Raw genomic sequence first — 5,343 nt, 5'->3', positions numbered from 1 at the left:
GACTGAAAGACAAAGGCGTGTAACGCCATTTCCACTCTAACTTGGCAATTGGAACTATATAGCTGGTGGATGGTTGAATTGTGACTATGTATGCAGAGTCCATGCATATAGAGAATACTGTACACTGTAGAGCCTAGGTCTGTGTGCACCTCTGGGAAATAACACCCGTAACATCAAAAGACCAGCACCATGTCTAAAAGAGTTTTCTTTCTTTTTTATTTTTTTAAAGATTTTTTTATTGGATATTTTATTTATTTACATTTTAAATGTTATCCCCTTTTCTGGTTTCCCCTCTGGAAACCCCCTATCCCATCCTCCCCCCCTTGCTTCTATGATGGTGTGCCCCCACCCACCTGCCTACCCACTTCCACCTCCCCACCCTGACATTCTCCTACATTGGGGCATGGAGCCTTCCAAGGACCAAGGGCCTCTCCTCTCATTGGTGTCCAATAAGGACATCCTCTGCTACAGATGCGGCTGGAGCCATGGGGCCCTCCATGTATTCTCTTTGGGTTGGTGGTTTAGTTTCTGGGAGCTCTGGGGGAGGGGTCTGGTTGGTTGATATTGTTGTTCTTCCTATGGGTTGAAAATCCCTTCAGCTCCTTCAGTTCTTTCTCTAACTCCTCCATTGGAGACCCCATGCTCAGTCCAATGGTTGGCTGCAAGCATCTGTATTTGCCAGGCTCTGAAGAACCTCTCAGGAGACAGCTATATCAGGCTCCTGTCAGCAAGCACTTCTTGGCATCCACAATAGTGTCTGAGTTTGATATCTGTTTATGGGATGGAGCCCCAGGTAGGGTAGTCTCTGGATGGCCTTTCGCCTTTCCTTCAGTCTCTACTCCATACTTTGTCTTCAAATTTCCTCCCATGAGTATTTTGTTCCTCCTTCAAGAAGAACCAAAGCACTCACACTTTGATCTTCCTTCTCCTTGAGCTTCACGTGATCTGGAATAGCAAAAAACCCAGGATAGCAAAAACTATTCTCAACAATAAAAGAACTGCTGGGGGAATCACCATCCCTTGACCTCAAGCTGTACTACAGAGCAATTGTGATAAAAACTGCATGGTATTGGAACAGAGACAGGCAGGTAGATAAACGGAATAAAACTGAAGACCCAGAAATGAATCCACACACCTATGATCCCTTGATCTTTGACAAAGGAGCTAAAACCATCTAGTGGAAAAAAAGACAGCATTTTCAAGAAATGGTGCTCCTTCAACTGGTGGTCAGCATATAGAAGAATGCAAATTGATACATTCTGATCTCCTTGCACAAAGCTCGAGTCCAAGTAGATCAAGGACCTCCACATGAATCCAGATACACTGAAACTAAAAGAAGTGAAAGTGGGGAAGAGTCTCGAACACATGGGCACAGAGGAAAATTTCCTAAACAGAACACCAATGGTTTGTGCTCTCAGATCAAGAATTGACAAATGGGACCTCATAAAATTGCAAAGCTTTTAAAACACAAAAGACACTGTCAACAGGACAAAATGGCAACCAATAGTTTTGGAAAAGCTCTTTACCAACCCTACATCTGATAGAGGGCTAATATCGAATATATACAAAGAACTCAAGAAGTTAGACTCCAGAGAACCAAATATCCCTATTAAAAATGGGGTACAGAGCTAAACAAAGAATTCTCAACTGAGGAATACCAAATGGCTGAAAAGCACCCAAAGAAATGTTCAACATCCTTAGTCACAGGAAATGCAAATCAAAACAACCCTGAGATTCCACCTCACACCAGTCAGAATGGCTAATATCAAAAACACAGGTGACAGCAGATGCTGGTGAGGATGTGGAGAAAGGTTGGTGGGATTGCAAGCTGTTACAACCACTCTGGAAATCAGTTCCGCAGTTCCTTGGAAAATTGGACATAATATTACCTGAGGTCCAAAAAGGTGCTCCAACATATAACAAGGACACACACTCCACTATGTTCATAGTAACCTTATTTATAGTAGCCAGAAGCTGGAAAGAACCCAGATGTCCTTCAACAGGGGAATGAATACAGAAAACGTGGTACATTTACACAATGGTATATGACTCAGCTATTAAAAACAATAAATTCATAAAATTCTTAGGCAAATGGATGGAACTAGAAAATATCATCCTGAGTGAGGTAACTCAGTCACAAAAGAACACATATGGTATGTACTCATTGATAAGAGGATGTTAGCCAAAAATAGTCTTCTAAAAGGTGCTTCTTCCTGACCTCCTAACCTCCTGTGGTTGTTGCTCAGAAAGTAAAACAATTAATTCCCTGAGGCTACCAAGAAGTCGCTGCTGCCTCTGGATCAGGAGACCAGAGCCACTTCTGTGACAGTATGTAGGAAATAAGTGCCATGGTTGCTTAACAAAGGTCACCTGTCCTCAGGGAGCTTATCTCCACAGTGGGAGAGCACATTCCTGAAAGTCCAGTGATTTCTGGGCTGCTGGCTACCTTAGGGGAGAGAAGTTCACCTTGAGTCAGTCTGTGGCCAGCCAGCAGGATTCTGGAGCCATTTTGAAGAGCTCTCTGATTCTGTAAGATAAACAGAATCAGAGTCTTGGGAGTCACAATGGGAGTGGCACAGGAGGGTTATGATCAGTGCGTAGGCACAGAGAGCAGAAGAACAGACAGCCGTGCCCATTCATGCTATCTGACCACACCCCAGTTTCCTCACCTATGAGGCTGAAAGGGTTTGAGTCCCTTTACCACTATGCTGCCATGAGAATCAAGTGGGAAGTATACCTAAAGAGCTTACAACAGTGCCTAGAACACAGCGATGTGCTGAATGTGAGGGTTCCCACAGTCCAGCACAGTGTGTTTATTCCTCATGATCTGTGAAGTCAAGTATTGTATGTACAACTGCATCTTACAGGGGATCCCCAAAAAAAGAAAAGAAAAGAAAATGGATTTGGAAGGAACTCCCAAGGTCACACAATAATGGGTGGAAGGCAATCAATTTAAATCTGATGGGCTCTGAAAGTAAGATCTGTCGTGGAGGTAACACCCAGCAACAGAATTCTTAAGAAAATGGACTGACCTGTGTGATTGACATCTAGGTGCCTCTGCTGACAACTCCCATCCCCAAGGGTGAGAATGTGTCTGTTTAGCTCATCAGTGCCCCTGCACTATCCAATACAATACTTGCCAGGTATGCAAAGAGCAAGTAAGTGAGCTACCAAAGGAATGCTCATTTGACCTAAGTTCTGTCAGTCACACAGGACATATAAGTGCCTGGATTCCCAGGAAGAATGAGGGAAACTGATAGCTGAAGCTAGGCTAAGCTGGAATCTGACCATTAGGCTTTTGATCCCCCTGCCCACCTTGAGCTGAATTCTTGAGGAATAGGAGCCAATTTAACACAGGGGATTCTGGGAGAAAGAGGAGCACTGGGCCCCGTTAGATTGTTCTTTTATTTTCTCATGAGCTGAGGCAGGAGAATGTGACTATTGAGAAGCCTGAACTACTCCCTTCTTGTACCTGAATCTTGTTGCTATCATTCTAATGGGTCACCCTGTCACACACGAGGTCGTGGAGCTATAACAACGGAAATCCCACTGGGCACTGCCTTCTAGATTGTCCTTGTCCTTTGCTCCTCTGGTCTGTGCCAGAACAGTCTGGTCAGTGTCATGTTGTTTCAGACAGTGTCTTGTAGCCTAAGATGCAGTATTTGCTGAGTCAGCCAGTTCTCTCTGCACCATGCTATGCAACAAACACAGTCCTAGCATGCCATTCTTGGCTCTGTATGTTTCATCTCATGGCAACTGTCATGGACGCCACTACCCTGCACACAGATGTCTACTGAAATGACCTCCCTTGTCAACCTGCTATTCCAACTTGAAGAATTCTGGCAGCTTTCACTCCTCTGCCCTTACTTCCCACAAACCACTGCAGTGGACAGGGCACAGGGAGACTTTTTCATTTCCAGATGAGGAAAACACAGAAAGATGCAGGCATGCTTGTCTGCCATGAAATTCTGGCATTTTCTATCTGTCCTGGCTGAGGACCAACAGTGTCAGAGACACTGTGTCCTGCCCAAGCCACAGGTGGCTCAGGTCGCTCTGCAGCTCTACTCACAGTCCCCAAGGGGTCATTGCCCTTTGATCTCTATCACATGGCTTACCTTGACCCATCTCAAGTCTGCAGCATGTGGTGTTTGTCCAATACTCTTTGTTGATCATCCCCTGGGGACTTTGGCCTGCCCTGGCTAGCCCTCCATCTACAAATGCTAGTAATCAGGAAGTCAGCACAGTGTAGAGTGGGAGGTACCCGATCCTCCAAGCTCATTTTGTTCTAGTTGCCAGACTATGTCAGTATGTTTCCCCAGCCATTAGTGTGCATGAGAATCCCCTACAGGACTTGCTGGAGTTTCTGACCTGCTAGGTCTGAATTTGGACAGTTTCCAAGTGCTGACTCGATTGCAGCTGCTCTGTTTTAAATAACTGCATAAGCAGCCAGCCTGGCAGGGAGGCCCCCACTGTCTGTGACCAAGAGTTGAAGCTGGTCACCCCAGAATTCAGAACACAAAGATCTGTTCTGGGCCACAGAAAGTCTACCAGCTGCCAGAAAAAGACTGCTGCTCACAGAGTAATGCCTTCTGGAAGAATTTGCTTGTTCTCAAGGTAGAGCCCTCCTCCCTGTGTCTAGATAAAGCAGAGATAGCAGGAGCTTTGAAAGAAGTCCTTGTCACAAACCTGCATTCATGATGTGATGTTTTTGTATCCTCCTTGACCACAGAACAGACCACTCATGAGGTTGCTGGGAGCTTCAGTCAAATGCTTCCAACCTCCCTAATAGCCTGGGTGGAGAAGAATTGCAGAAGGTTTAAAGAGCATCAGCAACAAGGCCTTGGGTGTCTTTCTTTCCATCCCTGCCATGAGAGCAAACAGGATTTTCTGGCAGACAGGAGAGAGAGAGAGCAAATTACAAAGACAGGAGTTTTCTCTATGTTTCTCTCTGTTCTAACAGTTTCCATCAAAACCCTTGACAGGTACTTGGGAGCGGGACACAGGACACAGGGCAGCCGTACTCCCCAGCTTGCTGGGAGATGATTGGGAACATGAGACAGAAGGGGTTTTAGATAACTGTTCCAACTGCAGACATTTTATTATTTCTTTGTGTTGGGAGCACTCAAAATCCTATCAGAACCTGTGAGAGAGTCCAGCAGGTAAAGGTGTCTGCCTGGAGCCCGAGGACTTGAGATGGATCACCAGGACCCACAGGGAGGAAGGAGAGAGCTGACTCCTACACTTTGCCCTCTGATCTTTACATGTACACTAGAGCTTCCCATCTCCATCACATTCACAAAATGCACAGTAAAAAAATGTCAGGGGACAAGTGATTGAAGTCAT

At 45.4% G+C, this 5,343-nt stretch overlaps 1 long non-coding RNA gene across 1 annotated transcript; it reads right to left on the bottom strand.

The window, feature by feature from the left end:
• Window positions 1–211: 211 nt before the first annotated feature.
• On the bottom strand, window positions 212–4,939 carry LOC147001025 (uncharacterized). The gene is made up of 2 exons (XR_015045350.1): window positions 4,687–4,939; window positions 212–945 (listed from the first exon to the last, which is right to left on the bottom strand). It is a non-coding gene; the product is annotated as an uncharacterized LOC147001025 (long non-coding RNA).
• Between the last annotated feature and the right edge of the window lie 404 nt (window positions 4,940–5,343).

The sequence above is a fragment of the Mus caroli genome, unplaced genomic scaffold, assembly GCF_978045245.1.
Source record: "Mus caroli unplaced genomic scaffold, Mus_caroli_1 scaffold_15, whole genome shotgun sequence".
Classification (NCBI taxonomy): domain Eukaryota; kingdom Metazoa; phylum Chordata; class Mammalia; order Rodentia; family Muridae; genus Mus; species Mus caroli.
Note: the sequence above shows the minus strand (reverse complement) of the source record. Positions and strands in the feature narration are given on the sequence as shown.